General features: G+C 53.2%; 1 protein-coding gene across 3 annotated transcripts in view; it reads left to right on the forward strand.

Moving 5' to 3' along the window:
* The window catches only part of Znf423 (zinc finger protein 423), a 302,753-nt gene that overhangs the window by 139,003 nt on the left and 147,507 nt on the right, over window positions 1–16,243 (forward strand). Inside the window, exon 1 of one of the 3 annotated variants that reach the window (XM_042277353.2) lies at window positions 15,913–16,091. The exons of the other annotated variants lie outside the window; for them this stretch is intronic. The gene's annotated coding sequence lies outside the window, so the exon portion shown is untranslated. Of the gene's footprint in view, window positions 1–15,912; window positions 16,092–16,243 lie in introns of those variants that run through there. 3 annotated transcript variants of the gene reach the window in all.

Raw genomic sequence — 16,243 nt, forward strand, 5'->3', positions numbered from 1 at the left:
TCGTGGGCAAAGCTTCCCTGTTGTGCCTACAAGACCCTGTCTCTCAACAGATGTCTGGGACACTGGCTTTTACAGTCTTTCTACTCTTCTGTGACTTTCTCCGACCATTGTTCGAGGTGTGCAAGCGTGCTGAGGAATAATGTGAGGATTCAGAGAAACGGTAGTGTCTCAGAAGGAGACCGAGGGGGCGCGTATTTAATAGGACAGTAGAGTAGATGGAGGCTCAGAGAGCCAAGGCAGAAGACTGTTGGGGAGAGAGGCCATTGCTGGTGACACTGGGTGCTGATAAGCAACAAGTATGCTTGGAGGAGGAGGGCAGAGTGGATACTTGGAGAGCTGGGGTCTTGGCTATTGAGTGGATGGCAGGCCAAGGGGGCAGCTACCTTGGCATTGGTCAGTACAGATGCTAGATGTGGGAGAGCTTATTCCAGAGGGTGTCAGGTGCTAACATGGATATGGTCTGAATGTGGATTAAATGTTGGAAGTAAAGGATTCTGGGCACTGGGACAAGCCCTGAGTTTCTGCCTGAACATCCAAGAACAGAAGGGTCTTTACTGAAGTCAGGGAGGTCTGCAGGAGGGTGGGATGTGAAGTGGAAATTGTTACTTTTCTGACAATGCTGGGCCCAGGAAGGAACCTGGGAACAGAGGTGAGGGCAGTAGGTCCAAGGAGCCAGAGCCTGGCTGCCTCTCAGCCCCCAGAAGATTCCTTGCTGAGAGCAGGGACATTCTACATTCTGTCCCCAGCCTAGTGGATCACACCTGCACTAGCCCAGTCCACAGCGGTTTCAGCTGAGGGAACCTGTTCCTGAGGCCACAGGGCAGATGAAACGTTAGGATAGGGGTACAACCTGATCCATGGGGAATTTGCCCTGGACTGCCCGCCCTCCCTCCCTCCCTCCCTCCCTCCCTCCCTCCCTCCCTCCCTCCCTCCCTCCCTCCCTCCCTCCCTCCCTCCCTCCCTCCCTCTCATGTCAAGCATCCAGAACTTGGTGTCTGCTACCTTGTGAAGAAAGGGTTACCTGCTGGTCCTTGAACTCGTGTACCTGGCCTGGCCGCTTATTCCTGTAAATTATAGCCTTGGATGGAAGGTCATGATGTCCAGTTCTCTTGCTCTTCCGCCAGTCCTCCTGGCTGGTCAAGCTGGGCCACATCGATGGTTCCTGAGCCATGCCTTTCTGGCTGACAGGGAGGTGTATTTCCACCCGCCTACCTGACTGCACACAAATTGCTTTGCCTGGTGCATGCAGAGCCAGGCATGTGCAGCACCTGGTGCCCACAGAGTCTGGCACCCGGCCTCTGCACTCCTCACCCCGTGGCCTGTCAGGACCCCTTCATTTATGGTCCACCACTTTTGGCAGTAGTGTCTTGCAGCTGGGATGCAGTGGAAATCGGGTGCTGCTTAGTCTGGCAGAGGGCCTTGAAGGGCTCCCGTTGGGGGACAGCTTCCGAGGAGAGCAGGTTCTGGGAGGTTGGGACCTCCCCAATGGACTCATCTTCATGGACCAGGCCCCCCCTGTCAGGCCAGGCATCTCCTCCCTGGGGGCAGGAGCCTGTTATCACTGGCCCTTCTTCACCTAGCCAGCTGCTCTGGGACTCAGCAACCCTGTCCCCATTTTCATCCCGAAGCGGGCTATGTAAGGGAGACACAATCCGGTCTGGATAGTCGGGGGTAAGGGGAAGCAGATGGGCCCCACCTGTGAATGATTTTCTGCCTGCAGCCTGAGTTCTTTTTACCCTCTGACTCACTGTTTCTCTCCTCATCCAGCTTCTGTGCCGAGCACAAGGTATTGGCCTCCTCACAGCACTGTGTAAATGTCCCTTTAATTCTCCCTAGGACAGCTGGAGAATTGAAATCTCTGGTAAAACAAGTCAAGAACTCAGCAGAGGAATCAAGACAGCACACTTAGTTGAATTTTGAGAAAAACATTTCTCATTCTCTAAACATGCTATATTCTTGAGTATTTTTTTCCTCTTGGTCTTTGTCCACACATGTGTGTGTTTCTGGGATTATAACAGGGAACCTCTAATGTACTCTGCTGTGACTCAGCGAGCTTGTGGTTGGGGCCACAGCTGTCACATTCGAGCGCCTGAGGACCCCAAGTGAAATGACTCCGAGGAACTCGGCTTCATGGCCTGCCCACTGGAAATGTCCAGGAGGCCGCTCCTCTTCCACGGTTTGTCATTTATATGCACAGGTGGCCGCTGTCACTATACTCTGAATTTGGGTTTACATGGGCTACCACTAAGTAGCTACATGTGAACTTGACCCATTGTCTTCTAGAAATCAGTTTATCTGTCTAAAAAATGTGAAGATTGACCTCATTCAGTTCCAACATTGCAGAAATCAGAACACAAAACAAGGAATATACTCATAGTGTATAGGAACATACTAATTAAGCGTAAGTGTACATGCTCAGTATTAAACAGAATGTATTTTTAAAGCCTGTGTTTGGCGCATACCTATAACCACAACACTCCAGAGATTAAGGCAAGGTATCGTAAGTTTGAGGCCTAGGCTACATAGTGAGACTCTGTAAGAAAAGTAAAGAAAGGAGTAAAGAAAGGAGAACGCAAGCCTTTTATTGTTAAATAGAAGTGTATGCTTGCGATTACATACGAGGATTTACTTATGCTCAGCACCAGCACATACACGATCCTGAGGTGGAGTGCGGGTACTCAGTGTTCGGTGTTAGAACATTCTTGGCAGCTCTTATGCTATCTGTAGTTCCCTCCTTCCCTCCCTCCCTCCCTCCCTCCCTCCTTCCTTTCTTTCCTCCCTTCCTTTCTCTCTCTCTCTCTCTCTCTCTCTCTCTCTCTCTCTCTCTCTCTCTCTGCTTGTTGAGACAGGGTTTCTCTGTGTAGCCCTGGCTGTACTGGAACTCACTCTGTAGACCAGGCTGGCCTTGAACTCACAGAGATCTGCCTGCCTCCTCCTCCCGGGTGCTGGGGTTAAAGGCGTGCGCCACCCTCATCCACCCTCTAATTTTTTTTCAATGTTTATTTTATGTGCATTGGTGTTTTGTCTACATGTATGTTTGTGTGAGGGTGTCAGATCCCCTGGAACTGGAGTTACAGGTAGGTGGGAGCTGCCATGTGGGTGCTGGGAGTTGAACCCAGGTCCTCTGGAAGAGCAGCCAGTGTTCTTAACCACCGAGTCATCTCTCCAGCCCTTATCTGTAGTTTCTTAATCAGTGGCTGTCTTTGAATGAGGTAGTGAGCTTTTTGAAGGTTTCCCTTGGCCTTGGCCACCACCGAATGCTCCGTTCTGCGGCCCTACACAGAAGAGCTGAGTAGACATTTGTTGGGTGAAAGGCGGGGCCCTTTCTGCCACCTGCTCACAGGGTTGCAGTGCATCAAGACACAGACTGGTGTCAGTCCCTCTTCACAAGGCCCGGAAGGCTGTGGCTGTGGTCAGGCAGGAATGAGATGCTGCCAACGTGTCCCCTGGTCTCTGAGGCCCCCTTGTTTTCCATGCCCAGTGGGGTCTTAGGCTGCTGGCAGCAGAGGGGTCCCCTGAAATCTGTTTCGAGCTGTCACCATAAGGCACATGTATAATAATTGTAAGGCAGCAAGATACCCGCCATTTGTAGAGTGTCTGTGATAGCGTTCCCTTTCCTCGTCACAGCAGCCCTGGACTGTCGTTCCCGCTTCAGAGATGAGGAAACCAGGGCTCACTGGGGCTTGGTAATTTGCCTGAAGTGGCAGGGACTGTATTCAAGCCTGTGACCTCCTCCTTCCTCGCTCCATGAGCTCACTACCCCACTTCCAGCCTTCGATTCCATCTCTCAGGGCTCCTGCTGAGCTCCGGGCTCCGTCCCATCTGTCGGAGGTTCTGTTCCGGCCAGATGCGATGTGCCTCCTGGGATCCCCAGGCAGGACAGTTGCTGCTGAGGGAGGTGAAACGAATTCACAGACCTCGGCCTCGGTCCAGACCCTGGTCTGCCAGTGCGGCCAGGAGGGCCTAGCAGCCCCAGGGCTTGCGCCCAGCCAGCCTTCTGGACTCAGCTCCTTTCCTAAGCAGGTGGGGTGGGACCCACCAGAGAACTCATTCTGCCTGTTTCCCTCAGTGGTGGAGGAAGGCTGTGGGAAAGAAGTGAGCGAGGTTAAAAGAAAAACACAGGAGAGGAGGAGGGTGGTGGAACCCCAGAGGGTGTAGGGAAAGAAGCCAGCAGACCTAGGATGTCAGAGCTGGTCCTGAGGGAAGTAGAGTGAGGAGTGGACATGTGGCATGGAGAGGGAAAGAAGCAGGAAGGAGTGGAGGGGGCCGAGGGGAGTCGGAGGTGGAGGGGAGTGTTGGGAGGGGAGGGTTGTGTGAAGTACATTTGAAAGGCCTGACATGCAAGTCTTGAAAATTATAGTCCAGCAACCTCCAGGAAGTTGGTGGCAGCAGTTGGGGTGAGGCTAAGGCTATGGGCTGAGCAGGCCTGCAGGTCGCTTTCATGGGAGGGGGGGAGGGGAGGAGAAGAGAGGAGAGGGGAGGAGAGGAGAGGTAGAGGATGTGGGGGGGCCTTGCCACCCACATGTTGGGGTGACATGATCCTGACTTAGTCTCGTGAGCCCTCACTTTTCAGCACTCACCCTGCTCTATCTTCTCAGGCCCTGCTTTCAGTACCACAGTTGGGAACCCACCCAGCTTGTTCACAAGTGTTTTGTCTGCATATATGTCTGTGTACACATCTGTGCACCATGTGCATGCCTGCTGTCCACGGAGGCTAGGAGAGTGTGTCAGGTCCCCTGGATCTAGAGTTAGAGACAGCCATGGGCTACCATGTGGGTGCTGGGAGTCAGAACCGGGTCCTCTGGACTAGCAGCTCGTGTTCTCTTAACCAATGTGCTGTGTCTCCAGCTCCTAAAAGAGTGAGCTTTTTACATGTGGTTCATGGCTCCTGACCTGTCTGCTTCTGGGAACAGGTTGAGATTCCCTGGGCTCTGGGTTTTGGCCTGGCATTCTTGAGCCATGCAAACCTTAGTGTTCCTGACATTTGCATTTATTTGTACTGGTTCTTGCATGTATTTCATTCATTCATTCATTCATTCATTCATTCATTCATTCATTATCCATCCATCCATTCATTCATTCATCTGCTGCATAGTTGAGTTTAGTTGCAACAACCTGTGTGCCAAGGTACTCCAGGGCACCACAGCTAACTCTCAGTCTCTGTAGGGTGATAAAATTGCCACAGGAAGCCCGGCAATACAAAACCCATCCAAGACATGCTGTGCGTTGGATGTGCTGTGAACTGCTAGCTTCAGATTGGCCACCATTTCAGCATTAGACTGTGCTGTCTTCCTTTGGATGGACTTGTATCTTTGCAGAGCTGAGCTTTTGATGGTTGCCCTGGGTGAAAAGCAGCCACTCAGAGAAATCTATGTGGAAAGAGAAATAAGGATAACATGTCCAATCTGCTCCAAGACTGAAGTTGCACATTGCCCAGATGAGAGATGATATGGGCCTTTTGAGGGTTGGGGATTTGATCTCTGGAGAGGTAGATAGGAAAGCCTTGGGCAATGGAAACAGCAGTGAACTGAGATGACCTGGGCTTGGCTGCTGTGGTCCAAAGCACCTGACCAACTTGCCTGACCAAAACTAGAGTGCCCAGGTTCTGGAAGCCAGCTGCCAAGTGGGAACCCATGTTCTATTCTCCTCTCGGACTTGGGAGTGGCTAGGTCTGGCTGCTGAGTAGATTCTGATTTCTCCAAACTAAAGCTATCACTACCATGACTCAGGACAAAGGATGCCTTTGGTGTTCAGCCATTTTTTCCAGAACCATCTTTCACTTCCCACTTCCCTGTTGAATTTGTACCTACCAACCCACCCACCCATGATGCCTTGGGTCAGGGCAAACCAGCACAAGTGAGACAGCAGGGTGGGCATATGTGGTGGCAGTTGGTATAGGGTGAGGAGGTGAATGCAGAGGAGGAACATGGACCGGAGACATGGCCAATCAACACCCTGCCCTACTTAGTTCTTCCGGTTACTTAGCACCTCACCTGACTGCTCTTTTCTTCCTGTCACTGAGTCCAGGACCGCAACTCTTTGAATGCAAGGGCTTTGTCTTACTTCCTGATGATTCCTCAGATCACAGAGGATCCAGAAGGGCTCTGAGCACTTCTTGTTAAGGTGATCTGGCCCAAGCTGCTTGGTGTATCTATATGAACACTCACAGCTATCTGAAAAGTAAAACATGTAAGTTGAGAGTAAAATATGTTGCTTTTATTCTTACAGTTGCTAGTGAATGTGTTCAGTGTGGACTCTCAGCAAGCAGATGGAGTGGGGAGACAATCTGCATCTCTACCTGGCTTCCAGTTGAGGCCTGGGATGCGGGCCCTCACCCCTTGGGAGAGGCTGCTCCTGACTCCTAAGCTGCCCCCCCCCCATGCCTTCTGCTCACGTCAGAGCTTTGGCAGCCCCGGGCATGAATGAGAAGGTCAGTTGTCCGTGTGATGAGTTGGAGGTACCAGCACAGCTGTTCCCATGTCTTTAAACAGAGGTCTTCATCAAGTCCCATCTGGGGCTCCAAATGACCCATGGTCCTGTATGAGCGTCGATCTTATCTCGGGAAGAAGAGGACTGCTTGGGTCTTGCCCTAAGTAGTCTTCATGCAGCCCGAGTGTGTTTTCCTGGGCAGGCTTGCCTGTGACTGCCTGTGTTCTGCCTGGAGTTTCCCACCGTGTCAGGCTCCACCTACCTCAGACAGTGAGGAAGCCTGGTGGGCTGCCAGATGCCCCACCCCTTCATCCTGGAGCAGGGTTCTATTGGGGTCCCTCATGGAGCAGGGCCACTCTCTATTTCCTGACTGGGTATCACAGCCTTCTCTTGCCAGTTCTGGGTTGTCTGGATGCTCAGGTCTGGGAATGGCAACTTTCCGAGGGGACTGGAGGGAGGTTGTCCCCACCCCTTTGTTCTTTCTGGACCATTGGGGATTGCAGTTGGTGATGGCACAAAATTGGGCTCGTGGGCCAGAGCTGAGCTGTTCCTATTTGTCGCTCAGTGCTTTGATTGACGTATTTGTTTATTCCTTCCCTTATGCAGTTGGTCTGTGTTTGCTAATCATGGCCAGTGCTCTAGGCTGGAGGGCCACAGTAGCTGGATCCAGTGTGTCTGTGAGTGTGTGTGCATGTCTGAGAATGGGCAGTGTGGATGTGGGTGTGTTCAGAGTACACGTGTAATACACATGGCTTGCAGGTGTACATATGTACAGGTGTGTGTGTGTGTGTGTGTGTGTGTGTGTGTGTGTGTGTGTGTGTGTGTAGGCAGAACGGTAAGAGCAGTTTAGATGGAAATGACATCAGCTTTGGAAACCTCCCTGGCCTGCATCCATCCCATGCTGGAGCCGCTGTTTGCTAGAGCAGATTTTGTAGCTTGGCTTCATGTGCGTGTGAGCACTTGGGTGTGTTTTAATTAACTAGAACATTTGCCTGGGAATGAGCAGCGCCGGCAGCAGGCGCAAAGGCAGCTGGAGGGGGCGGGGCAGCAGCAGTGTGGAGGAGCCCATGCAGCCTGTGTTTCAAATGTGCCAGTCCCAGCTGATGGTGCCACAGGAGCGTGGCGCGGCAAGCAGCCCCTGGTGCTGGGCATCACCCCAGCAGGAAGGTTTCTAGGTGTGGATGAGCTCCTCGGAGTCCCTGGAACTCCTGCTACCATGAGTGGGGCGTGTGGCTCTCACCGTGATCAAGGGTGGACTTTGCACCACCAGATGTGTTGGACTACCCCCTTTATCCCTGCTCAGCATCCAGCACGTGCGGTCTTCTGTGTCTCTTTGTTGCATGCACAAGACAGTAAGCAGAGGAAATGAAGGTTCAGAGAGGTTAAGTGTTATCTCGAGGGTCACACAGCTCTAAGTGTTCTCTTTGTTTTCACCCTGTGAAATTCTGGCGCAGGGGATTTCTGCTCCCGGTGGACGTACAGACGCCACAGCTGTGTGTGCGCACCTCATCCCCTGCCACAAGCAGCTCTTTGCTTGTCTAGTGTGGGAAGGGTGATGGGAAGGGCGCCTTACCAGGCTGTCTGCGGGGAGAGGACTTTGTCCCATCAGAGGTCAGGACGGGAATGGGAGAGCTTAGGCCGAGTCTCTCTCTGAGACCAGTTGGCCACTGGCAACTCACAGGGGATGGAGGTGCTGAAGGCCTCGTCTCCTCCCACTGTGGTCTGTTTCAGGGGCTTGAAGTGTCCCTGCCGCTGTGCACGCCTGAGCACCCCAGAGGAGGTGTTTTCCTTCTGTGCTTTGGCCTTAGCTTTGTTCCTCTCCTTCTTCACCAGGCCCCACTGCCCGGTGAGGCCTGCAATCGTGCCTTATGCACGCCTTCCTCCTGCCTCCTGGTGGCCCCAGACTCCACCCCTGACTGGCTCTGAGACTCTAGCTAAGTGACATCACCTCTCAGAGCCTTCCTGGTAAGGTGGGTGACATGTGACGGATACAGTAGCTGTCACTCACTGTGTCCACTTTCCCCGAGCGCAGACGCCTGTGTGCGACAGACCCTGGAGGAAGGCCCATCGTATCTGCGTCTCCCTGCTGTCTGGAGCAGTGTCGTTTCTTGAATGCCAGCTGTGCTTTCTTACGTTGGCCCCTCATTATTTCCTCCTTTATATTCCCCCCCCCCAAATTAAGACCCAGCACGAGGCCTACCTGCCCTTGGTGTCCCTGGTCTCCTGGCCACGTCTGAGCATCCCGGGATGGAGGGGACCTTCTGGTAGTCTTTGCATGCTTGCCTTGCTCCCGTGCCGGCTTTGCCTTTGTGCTGGCTCCAGCCCACACTTGACACTTCTTCTTCATGGGCACACATCAGCTCAGCACATTGAGAGCCCTGGTTACACTGATGATCAGAGCGGCCTTCCAGGCATCAGGGGAAGGAGGGTGGGGTGGGGCGGGATGAGAATACTCACACTCACATGACTGTGCACTAGAGCAAATAACATATGCTTGTGTCTGCCCATGTGTGCACACTCATTCATGTCCGTGCCCCTCAGCCCAGAGCTCCCATCTATTTGGTTGACTATCAGAGTAATGAGAACCAGCCAATGGCAGCTGGAACTTTCCATAACAGGCTCTAAGTCCAGGGCTCGCCCTATTAGACTCCAGAGGCCCCCACTGGTGTGTGTGTGTGCGTGCGTGTGTGTGTGTGTGTGTGTGTGTGTGTGTGTGCGTGCGTGTGTGTGTGTGTGTGTGTGTGTGTGTGTGTGTGTGTTTTAATGCCATGAAACTGCCATGAAATTATTTGATAATATAGCGCCAGAAGTTTGCCTGTACAGGAATCTTTTCCAATAGTGTAAAAAGTGCTGATGAAGAGAAGCTGGTGGGGATGTATTTGAGGGGTCACTGGGTGCCAGCATCCTTTGAAAGAAGTGAGGCCACGGTCCTCCCGTCTGGAAGAACCGCCTGAAGCCTCAGCCTCCAGAAAGCGGCATTTCCCTGTTTCTCTGGGGCTAGGCATGTGGTTGGCATGCTTGTTGTAAGTAAGGTGATCTGCAGAGACTCTGTCAGATAGGAGTAATTACCTGGGCAGCAGGGTGGGACGGTTGCCTCACCTGCTGCTGGAGATCTGCCCTCGGGCTCCTGTGCCCACTGATCCTCTGCTGGGCTTGTTTTTCCTAGGAAGCTGTCAGTCTGTGGCCCAGGCCTTTGGTCAACGCCCTTGGCTATACTTTCCATTTGACTTTACCAGCGACTCCGAGGGCGTTAGGTCCTCATGTTTATGCCTCAGTTTCTTCCTCTGGGAAGCAGGAATAGCAAGCAGTATCCATACACAGCAGAATGAAGAGACAGCGCAGCTCTGTATGACATGTTCTTCATGATCCGGAGCTTTGGAAGGCTTGCGGCTGTGGTTCTGTGTGTGGTTGAGTGATAGAATTTGACCCGAGCTGTTTGTAATGTTTTAGGGGTGGTGGTTTTCTTTACTATAGAAACATCAGTATACTTGGTCGCTCTGGGAACCCCCAAATACTCAAGAAATACAGTTTCCTCCCCCAAAGGTCTGAATGCAGGCCATGCCTGGCTGCGGGGGCTGCGCCTGTTATGAGTGGAAGACGTGTATGGGGAACCCAGACGGTCGCTCTCATTGGATGCTAGATGGAGCTGTCATGGAGCTCCACAGCAGCATGGCTGTGTCTGATTGCTGCCTCTTTCCTTCTCTGTCCCTCTTGGCCACATAGGCAGGGAGGGCCCTTCATCTGCTTGTTGCTTGTCATGCCCAGCATGTGTGGGCGCTGTTACTTTTTGGTAGGCATGGCAGTGCCCTGTAGTGGCTTGATTTGTGGTTGGGACCTCAAGGGAGAGTCAAGGTCCTGTCCTGGGGGTCAGCCTGGAGGTGGGTGCTGTGTGGCCTGTGGTCTCCCGAGAGGGTGGTGGCAGAAGGGTCCTCTTCACAGACGCTTCTCTAGAGTGGTCGTCCTTGTGTTATAGGACATGCGGGGTGCACATTGACCCCATTTCTCCTGCATCCCGGGGTGGCCAAGCTCAGCTAATGAGGGATGCTGAGCCGTGCTAGGCATGGGTTCCTCCAGGCTCTGAACCATCTTGCGAAGTCTGTGGGATATGAAGCCTCATGTGCCTGTAAAGGAAAGCAATTAGGAAAACCACCCCTTATATATTGGATGTTGACCCCCCAGTAAGACATTGCCCCAGTGTTTCACGCCCAAGCCCCTCAGCTGACTGTGCAGTTCTGTCTGGACAGTGAGCACCCTGCTCTGGTGCTCTGGGCATAATCCTGTCCACATTACAACTCTTAAAAGTGGTCCCCCCTCCAATTCCACGTTCAAAAAGGAGGCTTGAAACATCTTGCCTCAAGCTGGCATTGCCAGCTAACTGTATTTTATGTTCATGTTTGGGTTGTGAAAACCAGCAATTAGGAAAATCCCCGCTTCAGATTAATTGCGGTCTGCACTGGCTCAGGATGCGGTGGTGCACCATGTCCCCTGGGCTTCAGAGCTTTTGGGTTGCAGGGAGCTGGAGCACCCAGGGCAGTTGAGTCTCAGATAGGGGTGTGCCTTTGATGGAGATGCCACAGTGGGCAGACATGAGGAACGGCTGGAAGGTAGGAACCCAACTCTCATCTGCCCGGCTTGGCACCAGGTTGCTGCCTCCATCAGAGGGTCTTGTGGCTCAGTGACCCATACCCTTGGCTGAGATTCATCCCTATATGGCCTGCCTTCTTTGGAAGGAGCCCACAGAAGCAGTTGCTTGGGGGCCGGAGACTGGGGAATGCTGATGTCGGCCAGTTGACAACACCCACCATGTGCTGAATTCTGTGCTAATAGCAACTGCCACGTGCTGGGTGCTGTGCTGAGTGGCTGTGTGTCATTGACCTGTGCCGGCGACTCTCCCGTTTGATCATCACCAGGCAGAGCTCCTGGGCTGCAGCAGCTGTTGCCCCCAGTCAGGGCCCCAGGTGAGTGTCTAGTCAGCACCAGCCTCCCTTGACGTTGCCTTTGCTGCTCACAGCCTCAACTAAGGGGAGCCGACAGATGAACCTCATCCCCTTTCCCAGTTGTCCCAATAAGTCCAGGCTTGTCATAGCATTTTAAGGTTTATGAAGAATATTTCCAGCCATCCTTCTCATCTGACCCCCACTGCAGCCCTGGGAAGTATACAGAACCAAATGTGGAACCGTGGTTCCGTATGGCTACACAGCCTCGGATGTGGAAGCCAAACCCCCATCCAGTGCTTGATCCCCAGCCTATTAGGGCCGTTGGACTAGGGTATCATCAATGGTATTTTTCTTCCGCTTCCTTTCTGAATCTTGATGGTAAGAGAATGAAGTTGGCTGCATCTCTTGGCAAGTTCAGGTGTGAGGACTCCTGCCCTCGAGGCCCAGATCCTATCAGGATAGGGTTCCACATGTGTCTGTCTGGGTGTTCTGCCAGCTGCCTGCCAGTTGTGGTATGGAGATAGCTACAGGGAATCCAAGGTGGTGTGGCCTTGCTGGATCTGCAGAGGGAAGACACTCACATCCTGTTTACTGGGGTGGTGGCTGGCCTCTCAGGAGACCCATTCAGAGAGGAGGCAGAGTCAAGACCATCTCAGTACCTACTCCATTCAGTATGCCCCGTGGGACAGGGAGGCCAGACACTGAACTCTCATTCCCTTCCATCTGCAGGTTAGGGGAGAGGCATCCATTGCCATTGTCTTCATTGTATGGCCGAGGTTAGAAGCTCTAAGAGGAGAGATGAGTTTCTTCACCTGCAGAATGTGCTGTCCGCCGATGCTGAGCAGTGCTTAAAGAAGGACTGTCCCTGGGGTCTACTTCCCATGCCGCAGCTGCCTCACATGGTTCTCACCCCTGTCAGCTGTCTGGACCTTGGCTATCCTTGGCAGGGGCGGGGAGGGGAGAGGTGTGCCATAGGCCACTATGGGTCATACTAAGCTAAATGGAAGAGATCCCTAAATAGGACTGCTGTCAACCCAGAGGGACTTACGGGGCGGATCCTATAGCCTGGTCTCTTTTCCGAACACTTGGTGGTGTCAAAAGGAACACGCTGTTGCCCGTCTAACAGGTCACGGGAGGAGCCACGCTGGTGGGGGCCGGATGAGAGCCTGGTGGGTCTGGTAGGAGTCTCCCAGGAGGACTTGGCTCCCTCTGGGATACTGTTCCCAAACCCTGGGAGCCTGAGTTCCCTTCTACTTCCACTGTTTCCAAATCTGAGGGATGAGAAAGGAATTCTTGCCCAGCTCCTCCTTAGCAGGGCTCCGGGAGACTCCGGACTCTGTGTACCTTTGTGTGGACAAGAACTGAATATCTGGATCTGAGTTGGTGGTTCAAGGCTCATGAAGTCCGCAGCCACTTTTAGCATCTGCCATGCCCCTGTCTGAAAGGAATCCCTTGTTGGGGCTTTAGACCAGCTCACCCTTGGGAGTCGTCCTGAGCACAGTGTGCAGCATGGAGCAGGCAAGACCAGAGCCGTTGCTTTGGGAAGTCGACTGGTGTCGGGGCCTTGCCAGTGTGGCCAGAGTCCCGCACACAGCACCACCCCACAGGCTCCTCACCTCCCTGAGCCTCGGCTTCCTTTTTTTTTTTTTTTTTTTTTTGAGTATGGACATCACAGCTGAATTGACCCCAGAGTGTCACTGTAAGAACTGGGAAGGGTAGGTGTTCACAACTGTTGTCTGCCTCGGGATCAGAATCCTTCTAGAAGGTTCTTGTTTCCTTGGCTGGTTATTTTTTGCCCTTTACGTGATGTCTTCATAGCATTTCTCCCTATATTCAGCTTGTTTTCCAATGTTTCAGTTAACCGAGGTCAACTGTGTTTTGTAGAGTTGAAATGGAACATTTCAGAAACGAGCTGTTTTTAAGTTTTAAATTGCACACCGTGTTGAGTGGCCCAGTAGAATCCTGTGCTGTGTCTTGGGGTTTACCAGGTCACCCAACTTCAGGGCCCGCAGCCATCTTTGAGCCTAAGCACAAGGGATGCTTGGGAAGGTTGTAGAGTTGGGCTTTGGTAAAAGAGCTGGCCTTGCTTCAGGGCTGGGCCTGGAGCATTTGCTGGCTTGTTCCTACCCAGCAACTTCTTCATCCTGTGCTTTCTTTCTGGTGGCCGCCATCCCCTCCCCTGGCCTCTGTCCCCCCTCCCAGTTGCCCTGATGACTTAGCCCAGGTGGCAAGTTGAGTAGAGAAATGACTCCAGGGAAATAGAGTCCTTGCTACCAGCCTGGGCCTCAGGTGTGCACACAGTGGTCCTCCCTAGAGTCTTGGCGAGCTGGACCTCCCCTGTCTTCAGCTGTTAGGCAGGGATGGAGGAGCTGAGAGAAGTGTGTGTGCATGTACCTGCGCGTGGTGTGTTAGTCTATGCTATGTAGCTGTGTATATGTGTGACCATGCATGTGTAACTGTATGTATGTGACCATGTGCAAAGAACTGTGTATCTCTCTCTCTCTCTCTCTCTCTCTCTCTCTCTCTCTCTCTCTCTCTCTCTCTCTCTCTCTCTGTATGTATGTGTCTGTATGCATGTTTCAGGCTGATATCAAGGCTCGGGACTTGAACTAGCGGCCCAGTAATGTATGGTGGGGCTGCGTTACCTCCTCTGCTGGTTGAAACACTTGGAACACAGTCATACACGTGTAGATAATTAGAACAAAAACCAAAGAACAATTCTATTCAAAGAGACCCAGCAGAGAGGCTGGGGCCGCCCAAGATCTGGGGGGCTATGTTCTGTCTCCCCAGTTCACTGCAGCTGTCTGTGCATTTTGATCACACTATTTAGAAAATCCCTTTGTTGCATAATAAACTGACGTCGGTCCACTCGCCTTGTTGCTGTGAAGTTTGCTGTGTTTGGGGCCCACTCGGGACAGCAGGCCATTAGGCACTGATTAAATGAGCTAATTTTAATTTGTTCAGTGGTTACAGATGCTGAGACCTTTTCCTGCCCTTTTCTCCCAGCTCTATTTATTTATCCACCCCCCACACCACTACCAAAGAAAAAGACCTCAGGTTTTCCTTTCCTCTTTCTATCCTCCCTTTAAGATAAACATAGCAAAAACATTTTTAGCAAAAACTAATGCTAGGAATGAGGGCTTGACCGTGGCTCAGCGGGGATGGCCGCCAGGGGTGCCGTGGGGCCCACTGTGCTGAGCTGGGGTAAGGCGTGGGCCACCCACTGTGGCTGAGGAGGAGGAGCTGGATGAGGCCCACTCCAGGCCTTCAAGAGCTCCAGGCTCCTCCTGGCCTTTGTGTGAAGACTCTCCGAGCTCCACTGCCCTCCTCTGCTTCCTCACCCTGGCTAAGCCTTACCTGTTGGGCTCCACGTAGAGGTCGCCATTGCCAGGATACCACCTCCCTGTACTCTCATACTTCCAAGAACTCTCCAGTGCCTGTCACCCTCACAGATGTGTGGGAACCCCACAACCTTTGGGGTTCATCCTCCTGCCTCTCACACCAAGGTGCTTGGCAGCTATCTTTTGTTGAAAGACTGGGTGAGTGGATGAACGTACGAACAGGTGACTGGCATCCATATGTATTGATATGTTTATCTACACGTATCTATACATCCATGTGCGTAGAGAGCTGGGCCTGCCACGTGCCCAGCCCCGAGTGTTAGGACCTGGGGTCCCACCGATTATGAACTGTTGGCTGTGTGCAACAGGCAGTTTAAGTGCTCTGATGGGATGGAAGGCACTCTTTCCCTGTGCTGTGTGGCAAGGATGCACCTAGACACCATACCGTGATGGTGGGATACACACCACACTCGCTCCTGGCCGGCTGTCCTGATTCCAGTCCTCGGGCCCAGCTCTGCTGAGAACCTGCCTGACAGCCTTGCAGAGGGAAGAAAATCGCGCCTTCAGTGTTTTTATTTTCTTTTATATTTATTTAGTATTTAAACAGCACTTTAGGCCAAGTGGACCTTGGGTGCAGAATGTACCAACCACAAAAGGTACTCAGAGCGCAGAAATGAATGACCGTGATTTAGCGGTAGCTGTCCAGCCCTGCATCAGCAGCTGGGTCCCCTCCCTGCCCTTGCGTTTTGAATACCGCCTTCTGCTCTGGCTGGGCACCTTAGCCAGCAGCAGGTCTCCCTGGAGCTGAACAGCAACCAGCCAGTTTCCAGGCCTGGTTTTCATTTGCTGTGAGTGCTGCTGCTTCCCGCAGACAGTACCCCACCCACTCCACCCAGGGGCCTCCGAAAGGCTGTCCCCCATCCTGTGCTGGCTGACTGGGTGTGACCCAGAGTCCCTTTGCTGCCTCTCTTTGGTCCTTACTTCAGCCCCAAGCTCAGGCCTTCCTCCTCTGTGGATTCCTAAGACAGAGCTTCCTTGGCACCCCTAGGGTCTGGGCCTCCGTTGAGCCAACATCTGGCCATGTGGCCTGAGCTTGGCCTGCTCCGTCTTTTCCCTCTCCATCTGCTGCCCCTCCTTTCCCAAGCCTCTTCCTCTCCCCACTCGCTGGAATCCCCGCCAAGCCCGCAGCGGGAGCAGCACACCCTCAACCCAGCCTTCCTGGGCTGGCCAGGCAAGGCGGGTGGAGATGCATCCCGTGGCTGAGGTCACCCGTGGGCCAGTGGGAAGTGCCGGTCTCCCCCCTGCCTGCCCTGCCTCCAGTGCTGGGAACACGGGCTCAAGTCTGGTCCTTTTGGCACCAGCCACTTGCCTCTTGGGCACCCTGGTGAGCATGGGGAGAGGTAAGGGTGGGGTGGAGCGGGAGGGGAGGCGCAGACTGACCCTGGGAAGAGGGAAGGACGGATCCATCAGGCTTTAGTCTGCACGGGATGCCAAGTCCCATTGGAGGCTCCCAGCTTGTTGAGCGTGGAGTGTCTG

This window comes from Peromyscus maniculatus, chromosome 5 (genome assembly GCF_049852395.1).
Source record: "Peromyscus maniculatus bairdii isolate BWxNUB_F1_BW_parent chromosome 5, HU_Pman_BW_mat_3.1, whole genome shotgun sequence".
NCBI classification, from domain to species: Eukaryota; Metazoa; Chordata; class Mammalia; order Rodentia; family Cricetidae; genus Peromyscus; species Peromyscus maniculatus.